The sequence below is a fragment of the Carettochelys insculpta genome, chromosome 7, assembly GCF_033958435.1.
Source record: "Carettochelys insculpta isolate YL-2023 chromosome 7, ASM3395843v1, whole genome shotgun sequence".
NCBI lineage: Eukaryota > Metazoa > Chordata > Testudines > Carettochelyidae > Carettochelys > Carettochelys insculpta.
Window position 1 is genome coordinate 37,008,116 of NC_134143.1, and position 17,595 is coordinate 37,025,710.

The following is a 17,595-nucleotide window of genomic DNA, read 5'->3' on the forward strand; positions in this document are numbered from 1 at the left end:
GAATATGCATTTCAGTGACCATTAGTATTCTTCAATTTGGCCATTAGAATGGCCATTTCGAAGTTTTTACTAAGTGTAGACATGACCCAAGATCCCATCTTCTGCACTGATATGGAACTCAGCTGCTACTGCAGTGCAGAGCATCCAGGGTCTGTGGTCTGTGTTGAGGAATGTTATGGAAACTGGAAAGGCTGTGGTGAGGACCGTGGTCTACATGTGATTTCCCTCTCTTGACCTGCAACCAAATGTCTGCTATGCTACTTTTCCTATGGCCCCACAAATTCCAGTACAAATGTGAGAAATCTTTCTTAACATGACACCAGTAGAGTTACCTGGTGGTGCCACAGCCTCCTTTTTAACTTCTAAAACCTTTCCACACCTCCTGGATATTAGCAAGCTATATCCACTGGAGAAATTCAGTTGCTGAAAATGGCATATTTCAAACAGTGATTATTTGGAAGTTTGTCCCATTAAGAACACTGTTCCCATGGTTTTCCTAGAATGAAGGCAATGTGAAGTTTTGTCTTAACATCTTTATGAAATGTTAATGATACAGGTGTAATCAAAGTATCCATGATGCAAACCTTAGGTGTCCTCTCGTCAGGTTAATTTTCATCCAGACCATTCATTCAGCCACTTTTCATCCACTCCATTCATATAGCACTGTTGAGTCCCAATTCTGACTGAGGCCTTTTGGTGTTTCCATAATACGAATAATAGAGAATAATAGTCACCAAAAGGGTTATAAGTAGCAAAGTTTATTTTAAACTCTAATGATCGTAAAAGTTCATACCAATCTCTTTGAAAATTGATAAACAACAAATACTCATGGCCTTGGACAATTTAATTTGCAACATTTGAATTTGGAGCAAATATATATGTTTCTAGAAATGCTGTGAAGCTAGTTTATACTTTCTTGGAAATGAGATTCTCATTTTGGAAACTGTATTATGATCTCCATATTTCTAAAGATTTATAACCAAGCCATTAATTTCTGTGCCAAAACAAAATGTAGCAACCTAATCAGTCTGAGATCATCAGTATTTTTGTTAACTAATTTTCAGGTTTTAGTAGGTTGTTAGAATATATGAGGAAGTATGCTAGCATGTAACCTTTATATTATGCCTCTTATTATTGTTTGTTTGTTTATAGTAATGCCCAAAGCATAGAAATGAGCCAGGTTACAAGTTGGTGTAAATCAGTGTCGTTTGTATCTATTTTAGTGAGGCTCTACTGAAGCATATGAGCGAAGAATCTTCCCCAGATGTTTGTAAGTTAGGCAAATAACAGTAATGAGTATTTTACCCCAGCTGAAAATGGAATAGATAGTTCTGAAACCAGTAGCTTTTTTGAAGCAAGGTAATAACGTACAAAATAACTGTGTCTAGCAAAATGGGAAGATAAAAAGTGTACATTCTGAGTATTTACATTTTGAAATGCCAATATGAAATTCAAACAAATAGCATGAAATTTCAATTTGACAGGGGTAATCAGAGTTTTGTTCTGAGAGATCTTGCTTCTGCTGTCTTTTTTTTTTCATTTAAGATAACATCTCAGTAAAATTACAACCTGCAGTGAGATGGAGTATAAAGGGAATCTAGACCTTTGTGTAAACTTAGTTCTGTTTTCATTCTTCTATGTTAATCTCTAATAGATGGATATTTGTGCTACAGCTAAACATCTGTCTAGCATGGGCAGACATACATTTTTACTTACTTTTATGGTGAAAAATAGCTTCTAGCTCTTATAGTTGAAGAGAAAACCTGATGAAGTACTTTCATAGAATCAAAGAGTGTATAAAAGCAAGTGTATTAATTGCCTCATCAATGCTCACTGGATCTGAAGTCTAATGATAATTATATTCTGAACATTGTTAACTATTTCACAGATTATCATTTTAATACAACCTTTCAGTGATTATCGAAGAGTATGGGTTTGTGGGCAGATCTTGGTTAGTATTCATCACCTTATCTCAGTTCTTGATTAAACCAGCATTCCATGTTGTTTAAAAATTTAAATTTTAGGACTGCTGTGCAAACCTTTGCCACTGAAATGCCAAACAGGTGTAACTCAATAAAAAAAATGAAACTAGAATTCTCAAGAGGCCATCCTGAGTTTTTCCATTATCTCAAAAACTGATTGATAAACTGCCTCTTCCCCAGGGCCCCCTCCCCATGAAATTTCCCCTGTATGCTTCAGGTGTCAGTTTACATTTTTTCAGTGATCTGTTTATGTTTATAATTTCCAAAGCCCTCACTGACAGTATTAGAGAGAGTGGGGCTTTTCCCATCAGTAAGGCTACGTCTACACGTGCAGCCAACATCGAAATAGCTTATTTCGATGTTACGACATCGAAATAGTCTATTTCGATGAATAACGTCTACACGTCCTCCGGGGCCGGCAACGTCGATGTTCAACTTCGACGTTGCTCAGCCCAACATCGAAATAGGCGCAGCGAGGGAACGTCTACACGCCACAGTAGCACACATCGAAATAGGGATGCCAGGCACAGCTGCAGACAGAGTCACAGGGCGGACTCAACAGCCAGCCGCTCCCTTAAAGGGCCCCTCCCAGGCACAGTTGCACTAAACAACACAAGATACACAGAGCTGACAACTGGTTGCAGACCCTGTGCATGCAGCATGGATCCCCAGCTGCCGCAGAAGCAGCCAGAAGCCCTGGGCTAAGGGCTGCTGCCCACGGTGACCATAGATCCCCGCAGGGGCTGGAGAGAGAGCATCTCTCAACCCCCCAGCTGATGGCCGCCATGGAGGAACCAGCAATTTCGACGTTGTGGGACGCGGATCGTCTACACGGTCCCTACTTCGACATTGAACGTCGAAGTAGGGCGCTATTCCTATCTCCTCATGAGGTTAGCGACTTCGACGTCTCGCCGCCTAACGTCGAAGTTAACTTCGAAATAGCGCCCGATGCGTGTAGACGCGACGGGCGCTATTTCGAAGTTGGTGCCGCTACTTCGAAGTAGCGTGCACGTGTAGACGCAGCTTAAGGGAGGCAGATGCCATTCCGTGTTCCCAACAGCCAGCTAGTGCAATTCACAACTCATTTCAAAAACACTAAAAATACAGCAGTCACACAATTCAGGGTACATCTCAACTAGGTAACTGTTAGGGCACTTCTACACTGCACACCTCTGGTGAAGGCACATAAGGTTTTCCCACTCCTTAGAGAAAAGCCTGAAGGGTGTAGCTACAGACAGCAGCAAAAGGATCCAGAAATGGCAAGGAACTGGGGAAAGGACTCATCATCATGAATTGATTAGCTTTTGGTTACTGCATACCTGCCAATTACTGGAGTGCAGCACTTCACTTAGCTGTGAATTGCTTAGCTTTTGGGAGTTACCCCCTTTGCCTCTTTATGTATCATTGCTTTTTAGGGAGCTGTTGATAACTCATTCCTCTATCTTCTTGCCCAGTTTTCCATTTCCTTTAGCTTTGCAAATGTTTGGTTTAAGTACACTTTGTCCCTTACTGCAAATTATCACTGTCACGGTTAGAATCCCACCATTACTGTGACCATTGTTTTTCTGCACAGTAGTGTCCAGGAAGTGGATCTCTTGTGTGGACTGGTCCGGGCTAAGGTTGATGGTGGGGTGGAAACTGTTGAAATCATGGTGGAACTCTTCAAGAGCCTCCTTCCCATGGGCCCAGATGATGAAGATGTCATCAATGTAGTGTACATAGAGGAGGGGCACTAGGGGACAAGAACTGAGGAAGCATTGTTCCAGGTCAGCCATAAAAATATTGGCATACTGTGGGGCCATGCAGGTGCCCATAGCAGTGCCACTGATTTGAAGGTATAGATTGCCCTCAGATCTGAAATACTTGTGGGTGAGGGCAAAGTCACAAAGCTCCGCCACCATTTGTGCCTCAGTCTCATCAGGGATAGTGTTCCTAATAGCTTGGAGTCCCTCTTCATGAGGGATATTGGTGTAGAGTGCCTCTACATCCATGGTGACTGGGATGGTGTTTTCAGGAAGGTCACCAATGAACTGTAGTTTCCTGAGGAAGTCGGTGGTATCTTAAAAAAAGCTGGGAGTGCTGGTAGCATAGGGTCTAAGTAGAGAGTCCACATATCCAGACAATCCTGTGGTGAGGGTGACCATACCTGAGATGATGGGGTGTTCGGGATTCCCAGGTTTATGGATCTTGGGTAAATGGTAGAATAAACCTGCTTTGGGTTCAAGGGGTGTGTTTATGTCGATCTGTTCCTGTGTTTTTATAGGGAGGGTCTTGAGCAGATGCTGTAGTTTCTTTGTGTATTCCTCAGTGGGATCCTGGGATAGTGGCTTGTAGAACGTGGTACTGGAGAGGTGCCTGGCAGCCTCCTTTTGGTAGTCTGTCACTTCCTGGACACTACTGTGCAGATAATCAATGGTCACATAAATACCACTGTATACCAAAAACCCACATACCACTATGCTTATCTACACACCTCCACCTTCCATCCAGGGCACACTACACGATCCATTGTATACAGCCAGGCACTAAGATACAACCATATTTGCTCCAAACCATCAGACAGAGACAAACATCTACAAGACCTTTACCAAGCTTTCCTCAAACTACAGTACCCACCTAAGGAAGTGAAGAAACAGATTGACAGAGCCCAGATGGGTACCCAGAAGCCACCTGCTACAAGACAGCCCTCGTAAGGAAAACAAGAGAACGCCACTGGCCATCACATACATCTCCTTACAAAAAGCCTCTCCAATGCATCAGCAGGGATCTGCAACCCATCCTGGACAGTGACCCTTCACTCTCACAGACCTTAGGAGGCAAGCCTGTCCTCGCCTACAGACAGCCTGCCCACCTTAAACAAATTCTCACCAGCAACTATAGACCACAACACAGTAATTCTAAACCTGGAACCAATCCCTGCAAGAAACCTCGCTGCCAACTCTGCTCACACATTTCCACAGCAATATCATCACCAGACCTATCATCAACCATAAAAGGGACACCTTTACCTGCACATCTACTAATATAATATATACCATCATGTGCCAGCAATGCCCCACAGCAATTTACATTGGCCAAACTGGACAGTCTCTATGTAAAAGAATAAATGGACATCAGGAATGGCAACATACACAAAGCTGTAGGAGAACATTTCAATCTCCCTGGACACTCAGTAACAGATTTAAAAGTAGCAGTCCTACAAGAAATAAATTTCAAAAATAAAATGGAGAGAGAAATCTCCTGAGCTGCAATTAATTTTCAAATTTGACTCCATCAACCAGGGATTAAACAGAGACTGGGAGTAGCTGGCCCCTTACACATACAGTTTCTCTGTGATGGAAGTGCACACCTCCACATTAGAATTTGACAATCCCCTGAGTGATCTGACTTGTTTTTTCTCCTCTCTTGAGCTATACTACTCATAATGGGCCATTTCCGCCCTGACTGAATAGGCCTTGTCAGCTCTGGCCCACCCTTTTACTGGGAACCCACTCATTAAATACTCCTCTGAACACCCTCTTCCCCCGCTCATGCATCAGATGAAGCGGGTCTGTGCCCAGGAAAGCTTTTGCTCCAAAATATCTGTTAGTCTGTAAAGTGCCACAGGACTTCTTGTTGTTCTTGAAGATACAGACTAACACAGCTACCTCTGTGATAGGATCACACTAGCAACTCTTGTTCAGTTGCATATCCACCCTCCCTAAATCTTTCCCAAAAGCACTCCTTCTCAGGATAGAGTTCCCTATTTTTTAAATATGCCCTACAGTCTTTGTTCCTAAATGTGTACAGTTACATTTACTCATATTAAGAGGCATATAGTGCGGCTGCACCTAATTAACCAACCAATTCAGTGACCTGTCCTCTTCATTATTTACCATTCCCATAATTTTTGTCTCATCTCACTCTTTATCAATGATGATTTTTATCTTTTTGTGAAGGTCATTTATAAAAATATTAAATAGCATATGAAGAATTGACCCTTGAAGGAGCCCACTAGAAACCCATCTACTCTATCATAATCTTCCATTTTCAATCAGTCAGACAGTTTTTAATTCATTTAATCTGTGTTTTGTCAGTATTACATTCTCGTTTTTTAATCAAAATGCTGTGTGCCAAGTCATATGTCTTACAGAAGTCTCAGGGCTTGTCTATACTGGCAAATTTGGTTGATGGAAAGTGCCTTTTGTCAACAAAATTACGTGAACATTCACACTGCAATACAACTTTTGTCACTAATAGTGGATGCTTTCATTGACAAAAACCTTCCAGCCCCAGGAGGAACTTTTGTCTTTTCCCTTCCCTGTGTTGTCAACAAATATGCCAGGTAAACACCTCAAGACATTTTGTTAGTGATTCTAGCCTTCAGGGTGTGGCCCTCAATTCCCAGTAAGTTGCTCTGGTCCACTGTTTGAACTCTGCTGCCCTGCAGCCAGGTGACTAGCCATCTGTCACACCTCCTTACAGCCTCCACATAATTTAAATCCCTATTCTTGTTGCCAGAGCACTTGGGCCCCCCCTGTGCTGGCTCAGCATGCAGTGGCCTCATGGCATCTTCCCAGGTGGCCATTATACCAAACACTGCCCTTCTTGAACTGCCACAGAGCTCTTGGATCTGATCAGTTTATGAGGAGAGGAATCTGTACGGTCCCAGCTGCGAGTGACCCACAGGAACTGGGACATGTATGGGCACACTTGTGTGAAAAGGGGTATGAATGGGACATGCTTCAGTATAGAGAGAAGATTAAAAAATTTATGGCAAGCTTGTCATGATGCTTGTGAGGCAAACTAATACTCCAGTGCTTCACTAAGGACCTGCCATTTCTGTAAAGTGCTGGATGCATTCCTCAGTGGAGACCCTACCCTCTACTGCATGAGCCCCAGGGATACATCGGAGGACACAGAGGTAATTCATGAAGGACCTCATCCATAGGTTGAAATTGTAGATGAGAAGGTTGAAAGAGATGAGGACCATGGGCTGCTGAGTCCATCTGGCAACAGGAACTGTTCTCCACTGCAAATGGATATAGCCAGTCTAAGCAACTGCTTTTCAGGGACGCAGGGGATGAGACACTCAGTAAGTGACTTTGACTTGTGGAATTCACGGTAGAGGGCACAGTAAATTGGGAGGCTGGCTGTATTTCTCTGAGCTGCACATATCCCTTTGTAGCCAATCAATATGGCTGAGCAGTATGTGGATGTTCGCCATCATCTTGATGGAATGCTGAAGAGAGAAGCTACTGAAACTTTTGAAGAGGAATTGGTAGATTTTTCTGCTTAAGATAGCTGGCAGTGCTGCTTTGTCTCATCCTCCTGGTAGGACTCTAAAGGCACAGGGCTGGAGAAGTTGTGCCCTGGTTTCCTTGCTTCCTATGAGCAAGGAGATGTCTGCCATGATGTTACCTACGTGTGCACAATGGTTGCATAATTAGAACTATGTTTGTTCTTGCAAAGGAAATTTTCTAACCTGGCTGAAATTTATGTTTCCGATATGCCCAGATAGGTTCCTTTCAAGGGCCAGCAGAACAGTGAATGAAAATGGTGGGAAAAGGTTTGTAAAAGTGAAATGTTACCACCTAGGACTCAGTGTTAACAGACTCCTTTTTGTGCTTTGTGTCTAATATCAGAGACCTTGGCAGCCCCCTTGCACACTGCCTCAGAACACTTGCTACAAACAAGGTGACACCCTCACAGAGATTGGGATGATTTGGTTCACAGTGTGCTAAGAAAGTTTTCAAGTGAATGCTGATGTAAGGAATAGCACTTGGAAAGGGAAACGAGGATCCATAAGGACAACCAGGCCTTTGTTAGGCATGCCACAGTATGCACAATCAGAGCAATGGAGGAACAAACTGAGATCCTAAACTGCAGCAAGCTAACGAGGGTTGCCGCACACCAAGCGGTGCCAGATTCAGAATTCCATGTGTAACAGCACACCCACTGTGTCCTCACATTCCTTTTCCTGTCCCTGTAAGTCCAAACTTTCCCATGCAATTGATTCTGTCTCCCAACTGTGATTATGATGCCTGGACCTATACACAACTTTGCTTTTCTCACTTATTAAAAGTATGTGGGGGAACTTCATTGTGTTTCAGTGCACAGCTTTCTAATGAGTAAAGGCACACTTAAAATTGTCACATACCAGTCACCATGATCCCGGGTGCAAGGACTGAAGGCATATTCCCTATTATGTGTTGCGTTGAAGGGGGTGGCATGGGAACAACTGTTACAGAGGTATATTTCAGTGGCCCACATTTTATGAAGTACATCTTCAAAGCCTCCCTGATGTTGAAAGCAGCTCCTTGAGCTCCTCAAGGCTATGTCTACACAGGCAGCCTTGATCAACAGAGGTCACTGTTGACAGAGAAAGCTCGTCAGTACCTCTGTCAACAGATTGCATCTACATATAAAAGTGGTTTCAAACAGCAAGCCGCTCTGGCAACAGAGAGTAGCCAGATTGCCCTGCCCTCTCTCAACAGAATGGCTGACCAGAAGCTCTGCAAACAGGGCTGCCCAAGGAACTGGAAGCCCTCTCTATCAACCGAAGTGTCTACACAGGCACTCCGCTGACAAAACACTGACAGAGGCATTATACCTGATCGAGGAGAGGTATAACACTGCTGGCTGAGCAGGGGAAGTTTGTTGACAAAGTCTCAACAGAGCACTTTAACTGTATAGACACTCAGTGTTGTAGACAAAAACCTAATTTTGTCAACAGAAGCTGCCTGTATAGACATAGTCATAGCATCTGGCAGCTCAAACTTGTCAGTTAAATGTGGTGTGTGACTATCCACACCTGAGCAAATACTTCCCCCTAATTTTCACAAAAATTATGCAAAGTAGAACATGCCACACCATGGGAATATTGTCCTCTTTGAGGTATGGCCTGCCATAGAGAAACTCCGTGTCATCTTCAATCTCCTAAAGACTCATTCAATGACCATGCAGCATCTGCTCAGCCTGCTGTTAAACTACTCCAGGTGCTCCATGTATGATTTCATAAGGTAGGGCTTCAAGGGGTAGGCTGGGTCCCCCAGGATTACAATGGACATTTCCACATCCCACACCATAATCTTGTGGTCCAAGGTCCCCACCTGCAACTTTCTGTACAGGTCAATGTTTCCCAAAGGTGTGTGTCATAGAGCTTTCCATATCATCCTGTGTTGATGTCTGTGAAATACCCATAGTGATCCATAAACACCTGCGGCACCATTGAGAGGTATCCCTTCCTGTTGACGTACTCCATGGCAAGCTGGGCAGGCACTAAAATCAGAATGTGTGTGCCATCTATTGTCTTCCTTCCCCTACCCCCATACATACATACACACACACAGTTGGGAAATCTCTCATCTGGAAATCCAAGCATTGTATCATGAACGTATTTTAGAGTCACAGTCCTCCAAAGCAGAATATGATTTATTGTCCTGAACGTGTGCAGAATACAGCTCCAGTGGTAGACTTCCCCACTTCAAATTAATTTTCAGCTAACTGGGATGCAACAGCTTCCAAACAGCCATTGACACGTTTCTTTACCAAGAGGAGAGCCCTCATTCTGGTGTCCTTGTGCTGCAGGTTGGGATCCAACTAATATAATATACTTACAGGAAGTTTGCTTTATGCATACTAAAGTTCTGCAACCATTGGTCTTAATCCCACCCCATATGATGATTGATATGCCAATCACTGCTGTTTTCCCTTGCCCAGAAGTGCCAACCTACCTTGTACAGATGCTGGATGAATGCCAAATGCAATTATGGGTTGTTGCTGTTGATAGCATGCACTCTGTCGTGCTCCTTTGAGTTGTTTTCCTCTGCCAGTAAATTCAAGATTATCTTCAGTACCCTGCACAAGGTTCTCACAGCAGTGAACATCATGTGGGAGAACTGCATGTTCTATTCTTTCTCACTGAAGATTATGGAATGTACAGAAGGGAATGGTGGCTGGAGAAATGGTGTGAAGAATGCCCGAAGCCCCTGAACAAAGCAGGGCTTGATGGGACATTTTGCATGGTCCCAAAATGCTCTGTGCTTCATTCTAAAGTCCCAGAACACCTAGCAACATACCCTCAGTGCATTCCTCCTATTCATATTCGACGGAGGATCTTAAATATGAACACCATCTGTTGACAAAGGGAACAAGTATAAACACGTTTTGACAACTTTTTGACTACTTCTGCATGTTGACATTAATTTCATCCACAAAACTAATATATTACATCAACACAATTACCTTTATCAACCAAATTTGTACTTTCATTCAAAAGACATATCAAGTTAGTTTGACAGGATATATTTTTCATGAAGCCATGTTGATTGGCATAAATTATAGCACCCTCCCTTAAGTCTTTATCCATAAAGTCATGTATCAGCAGCTCCATCATCTTGCCCAGAGCCAACATCTGCCTGTCGGGCCTAAAATTAACCAGATCACCCTTTTTACTTTTTTAAAACATTTGCACAATATCTAGGCTATTATTTTACCATTCTGTGCTTAGTTCCTCCTACAATCCCAGAAGGTCTATCTCAATACTAAGTAACTGATCATAAGCATACATGCAGAGCCATGCATCATATTCAGGAGAAGAACAGATATTTCCAAATATGTTACAAATATATGAATTTATTTGAGTCTGACATATTCTAAACGACTCCTATCTGTATAGTGCTGTGTACGTGTGTGTGCATATCATTGAATTTTAAAAGCAACATAAAAATCGAATCCTCCTAAAACAGGAAATAAAAATCTATAGTTTCTAAATTAATGCACCACTGTTAATTGCATCACAAAATTATGGAGTCCACTTGTGAAATGAGCCTCAGACGGAGTTTGTTAAATTAGTTTGGTATTTTAGCACACCTATCTTCTGTGATTAGTTACATTTTAAACAGATGAAATTTTAAATAAAATGTGGGTTATTTAAAATAAGTATCAATTCCTCCTGAGAATTAGTGTCATAGCTAATCGTGATGGGCTGCTAACATAAAATGCTAACAGAAAGCACCAGTCACTGATTCCTAGTTTTCGGTTTGGGGCACATTGAATAGTTTGTTCAGACTTTTCATAGGCTTTTTTTTTTAGAGTCATAGAGCATGCCCTCATATCACATTTCAAAATATGGGTCCACTTGTGAGAAATGCGAAGTTTGGTTCCACTTTATCGAGGGGCATTTTTTTTCTCGCAGTATATATGAAGGTGAGAATTTAAGACTGTTGAAAGTGATGAAGATGTAGCACGACATGTTGTTCCTGGACTAGTAAAAATACTGTTCAGTGTGAAAAATTCTACTCCATATAATATTTCATGACAGGCAGGATTTTCTTTCCTGTTGTCCTTACCAATGAAAGAAGTAATATTTTCCATTTGACTAGATTTGTCAACACCATAGGCAGATCTAATTCAGTTGAAGTGCTGCATATGTTAAGATTTCATTGACTATGCAGACACAGACCAAGATTATGGAAACGTATGAAGAGTCTTATGAAAGTACAGTGGTAATATTTTTTCAAAATGCAGAGGTTACTGTTGCCAGTGAGCACACGATCCAGTTTCAGCTGTGTCTCAGTGAGCAGCTGATGTGCAGTTCCCCTCAGGGGACAATCTTTCTTTTTCAAAATGTGACTGTCAATGGGAAGAAAATAGAAGAAAATAGAAATGTTACCAACTGTTCTGTCACAATGGCCAGATGGAGAAGATTCTGTGTTCTGGTGATGCGGAAGTGCCCAGCCAGCTGCAAATATCTTGTGATGCAGGTATCCTTTTACTTCTCATAAATGTGCAGGTTCTCCATAATCTTCTCCAGAATCAGCAACAATTAATTTTACATGTTGATTTTTTCAAGTCAAATGCTATCATGATGGGTGTCTTAAGTGACCTAAAACACTTCTGTTTGTTTGCCTTTTGGTATTCAGATTTTAACAAGGATTTCAGAGAATTCAGTCTTAGCAACCTGTATCTCAACTCTCTTCTCCAGCGATTAGTCCTCCTTTAAACTTTCTGTCAAGCAAGTGGCCCTCTTTTGTTCTAAATTTTCTTCCTCTTCTGAGATAATCTGAAATATGAAAAGAAAATGAAATGAGCTGTCTGTAAACTTTTGTAGCAAATGTAGGTATCATCTTTTTGTTTCCAAATATTGTCAAGTACAAGTCAAATACTGAACCTGTGGACAGCAGCCTGAAGATGTTCATCACAGAACACATGGCACATTTCATCACAGCAGTATTCATGAGTTTACATTTCTCTGAGAATTCTATAGTGTACTTCCAACTATCATAAAAATGGTTTTGGAATTTTGGAATTTTTTCTGAACCTCAGAAAAAAATAAAAAGGTTTTGCAGGTGTTTCCAGTCTTAAAGAAAAGATATTTAAGAGAAGGCCCAATAATAAATATGTATTAATTATTATTTAATACAATAAATACATTCCTTGGAAAGAAAAAGAATGTCAGGATCCTTATTCTTAGTCAGTGCATTTTGCAATAATGGAATAACAAACTTAATTTCTGTTTTTATTATTAAACCAGTGAATTGGAAACACTCTTAAAGGCAATGTTTGATAGAGAAGCAAGGAATCGGCAGCATCTTTATATAAATCTTTTTCTCATTCTAGCCAACTCTACTTTGAACATTTTCAAGATTTCTCTCTATATAAAATTAATAGATTTGCCTGGCATTCCTTGTGCGCTTAACTAAATTAAGTCAATTAAGGGTTTTCTCTTTTATTGAAAGTAAAAGGAAAATGTGCATCCTTTTATTTACATGATCAGACTTTTCAAAAATAGTGTTATTTTATTGTTTTTTTATTTCAGAGTTCTCCGTTTAATTGATTCAATTTAATTCTTTTTATTATTTTTAAATGGCAATTCCATCAAGTGTAATTTCTTTCTTCATCCCCATAAACTCCTATCATTCACTATGTTTGAGCAAAAGAAGGGTTTATAGTCAATTTGGTTTCCCATGATATTTTCTTCTCGTTTTCAAATCATGATAATTGATTTAGCTGTGCTAAACCCGAGCACTACTCCAAATTTCTTCATTTTATCTCTTTTCTGTAAGGTTTATTGAAAAGCAATCCTATGGTAGATTCATCCTATTTTTCTGGCTCCTCTAGATTCAGTCTCTTTCAACATTCACTCAGTAATGTCAGTTTGGAGGATTATATTTGATTTGGTGATTCTGTCTCTTTTTTGTTTGGTTTTAAGAGAAGCAATCTCATTTCAGGCACATCCCATTTTCCTAGCACAACCCAACCCTTACCTTGCTTTAAGTTGTTATAAGAGGAAGCTGTATATGGAATTTGGTGGTCCCAGCTCTTACAATGTAGGAGTTTTTAATCAAATGGACAAACTTTCTAAAATACAGAATAGATGGGCAGACAACTGGGGGCTTACAAAATATGTTCTGTTGCTATTGTCTGTGTGTCACCACTGTTCAAAAAACCACGGCTTTGCTCCTCACCATTCCATGAGACAGGTAGTAAAGCAATAAGAAATGTTTCTGACTGAAGTGTGCAGTATAGTACTGACTAAATAGATTCACAACCTCAGTCTCATTCAGCTCCATTTTCCTGGCTCAAGGATGTTGTAATCAATGTCACAAAGGCAGAGACAACACTCAGGATTTCTGTACCCTGTTAAATCAGCCTTTGACTTCTTTGGCTTGCCTCTTCCCTCCAGTTTATTCTTTGAGGGAGGAAAAGAATTACCCATTTATTCAAAGTGAGAAAACCTAATACAGTAAACTCTTTCATATCCAGCAACCTCAGGACCATGAGGTTGCTGAATATTCAAAAATGTCACTTAAAAGAGACATGGCTGCAGGATCCTCAACTGGGGACCCCACCAACCCTGCAGCTGGGAGCTGGCTGGGGCAAGGAGCCCCGCTGGCAGCTCTAGTCCTGGGGAGCTGGCTGGGGTGCCTGGGTCAGGGGAACTCATGCAGCCCCCAGGGCTGGAAGAATTCCACAGGGGCATGGGGCTCTGCCGGCAGCCCTGAGCTCTGCCAGAATGTGGGGCAATGCTGGAGGTCCCAGGCTCTGCCAGTGCATAGGGCAATGCTTGGGGCTTTGGGGTTTGCCAGCACACAGGGCAATGCTGGCAGTGCTGGGCTGTGCCAGGGTGTGGGGCTCTGCTAGCAGCCCTGGGGTGCAGGGAAAAGCTGGTGGCCCTGGGCACCTGGGAACTCCACCAGGGAGGAGAGCTCAGCTGGGGGAGGGGAACTGTAGCTGCCCCTGGTCTGAGAGCTGTCAGCTCCATCCCTGGGACCTGTTAACTGTTGCAGCCCTGAGGCTGGGAGAACCCTGGAGCTGGCAGGGGATGGAGAACCACTGGAAGCTCCACCCCTGAACTTGGCCAGCTGGGAGAAAAGCGGGTGGAACTGGCAAGGGCTGGTGCCAGTTATTTGAGGGTTCTTGTTTACAGAATGCTGGATAAGAAGGAGTTTACTGTAGCAGACAAACGGAATTTGCCTTCGGGTTCAAATGGTGGTTGTTTAGAATTTCCTTCATTTCCCTCAAATAAATGTTCTCACCTTATTTCTTGGCCCCCTAAAAAGTGATGTAGTAACCAACTTTATCCAACACTGTCATATATTTGTTCTGTACAACGCTCTTATATGTTTGTGCTATAGTACCTGTTCCCTCAGATCAAAGGGACAAAAGCATTTTCTCTGTTTCTAGAGATGAAGTATTCAGGAGTCTTCATTCTTAGATCTCAGATTCTTAAAGTCCTCTCGAGAGGACAAGAAGTTACAGATGCAATCTGTTCTGTCTGTAGTATGAACTGTGTAGCATGGAGAATATTTAGTATTCATATAGCTAGAAGAAGTGTTTCTCCATGTTCCTATGACTGCATCTCTTCAGAAATACATAGGGTTCACGATCAATTACCCATCTTTAAAATGTTCAGCCTTCCTTTTCAATATGATGATGGCTTATACACTTTTTCAGGATTCTGACTGTCTTTGATTGCCTATTAGTAAGAAGAGGTCAGTCTCTTGAAATGTTCGCTCTTTTCCTCCTTACTACCCAAAAAATGAAGATGGAAGATGAAAATAGTATTTATAGCTTCACCTTGATTGCAGAGGAACAGTTTAGTGGACTTGAATATTAAATCTAATGGAGCCCTGGAAGTCTCTTCTTCAAACAGGCATTCTGTTATTTCAGAAGTCAAGTAACCATGACCATCTCAATCAAACTTCGTCTGTCTCTTCCCTCTCTAGCTTGGCCTAAGGTGCCAAAAATCACTTGACTCAATCATCACCACTGTTTTCGAGACATGAATACAAATCATTAAATAGCTTTGAGTAGTTCTTTCTCAAAGTGGCTAATTTTTGTTTCAAATTTTAATTTTCTTAATGTTATCCAGTGCATCATAGTCTTTTAGAATGTTCAAATTGTATTTAGTGCAAATGGAGGATCTAGTGGTGCCCTGTGAGATTTCTTCCTTTAGTAAGGCAATTTCTGAAAGCTGTGAAGCAAGTACAGGCAAATTTTCATTTTTTCTCATCCTAGAAGACCAGTTTTTGAAAGACTGTACCTGCTTTCTTTCGAATCCATCACTGCTATTCCTCCAGCTTTTCTGATTTGTAGCTTGGTATTTTGTGGTTACCTCAGCCAGAAGGATAGGAGAAATCACAGATTTCTGTATAACTTTCAGCCTGGCAAAAATGATTCTGACATTTGTAAAAAGCTTCATTCATAATAAACTTCCACCTCTTTACTAATCAAGAAGTATGCTTTCTTGCCTTCTATCCCAAACAAAAAATGGACAATGTTAGGATTTTGTATTCATTTATATATAAATAATATATAAAAATATTGGTGCAATAGAAGATGGCTTTTAAAACTTCCATCTCTGATCTTAGCTCAGCTATCTCTGAAACACACTTATCCCTTGCAATAAAAGCCTGTGAAGTAGGAGGTGAGTCCTGAATAGAGAATAAACTCCAAGTGGCCACCTTCAAGTGTTTTGATTGTTTTACGTTAATAACAATATACTACTGCAGGGGGCGGCCAACCTGTGGCTCTCGAGCTTCATGCAGCTCTTTGAGCCATTAAATGCAGCTCCTCCTCAGAGTCATGTGCCAGGAATACTCTCTGCTGCTCTGCGCACAGGCACCCTTAGGAGAAGCATGTAGTGGTGGCAAAGGCTCTAGTGCAGTGGCAGTGGCTCTGGTGACTTGTGGGCACTGAGTTAGAACAGGGGAGACAGTGAGGGTGCTGAGGAGTGCCTGGTTCTGTGGGAGGGGAGGGGGATTGGGTTAGAGCAGAGGGCTGGGAGTGCCTGCCTCTGGGGGAGCAGGAAGTCAATGAGTCACATTCTCTCTCTCTCTCTCTCTCATTTATCTGTATATTTATATTTATTTTATATATGTGTATATTTAAGATATTTAAGAGCAGGTTAGATAGATGTCTGTCAGGGATGGTTTAGACAGTACTTGGTCCTGCCATGAGAGCAGGGGGCTGGACTCGATGGCCTCTCAAGGTCCTTTCCAGTCCTATGATTCTATGATTCTATGTTATCTATATATAAGTAGATAGATATATAGACATATAAAATAAATATATAATATTTATATTATATAAATATATAATATTTAATATATAATATATATATAATTATATATATATTATTATATTATATAATAACTGCTATTTTGGTTCTTCATCTCTAACTGGGTGGTCACCCCTGCACTACTGCCTCAACTGCCGCAGCTTTTGACATGTTATGTATGGTCTGTAATTCACTAAACCATTTTTTAAGTCCAGGGCATACTTTTCACCTCTCTACTTCATTCCACTGGTAATACTATTTAGAGCATATTAGAGTTGCACTGGAGAGTCATTTTCTCTGACTTGTAAAGTGGGTCCCTGTGAGAACAGCTCCACTTATCCATACACCTACCAGTTAGTCTTGTTCTGTGTTCCTAATATTTTATAGTATTGAGGTCTGTTAGTGCTAATCCTGTGTGCACTAGCAGCAACCTCCTTTGACGCAAAAGGCTCTTCTTTCTTCTGTCTGTCTTGTTGGACTGTCATCACTTGTACACAGAGGAGGAGCTATTAGTAAGTGAAGTGAAGTGAAAAAAAGACAGCACAGTCACTGTAGCAGCTATTAATATCTCACTTCTGTACTGAAAGGGTATTAAACAAAAGCCCAGCAGCACTGGAACAGTAGTTAATTCCTTTACTCATTTTCTTGAGAGGGCTGAGCCTTAATCACAAGAGAAAAATGAATCAAACTGTAAATGAGACTGATGAACTATAATTAAATTCCTGTAGAACATCAAAACTGACTAGTTAACTGCCATTAGACCCTAGTTTCCAATGGAGTACGGTCTCTCTTCCAAAAACACAAATTCCATTATTATTCCCATTTATAGATGCAACCCTACATTTCTCATTCAGAATAAGCCTTCACTGCCTTCAGTGGGAGTTTGGCTGCAGGAAGGCATGCAGATTAGGCTCTTGCAGTTCGAACCATTAATATTTTGAACTGCTAGTTATTGTTTAGTTACTGGAAAATGAGAAGAATTGTATTTTTTTAGTTTCTAAAAGCATAAACACAACATGCAATTGCTACCAGCCAATGATAAATACCAGATTGTGTATTTAAATGTCT

The 17,595-nt window shown here is 41.3% G+C and overlaps 1 protein-coding gene across 1 annotated transcript in view; it reads left to right on the forward strand.

The window, feature by feature from the left end:
* The window catches only part of PCDH15 (protocadherin related 15), a 695,579-nt gene that overhangs the window by 496,842 nt on the left and 181,142 nt on the right, over positions 1-17,595 (forward strand). The gene's annotated exons all lie outside the window — the stretch shown is intronic.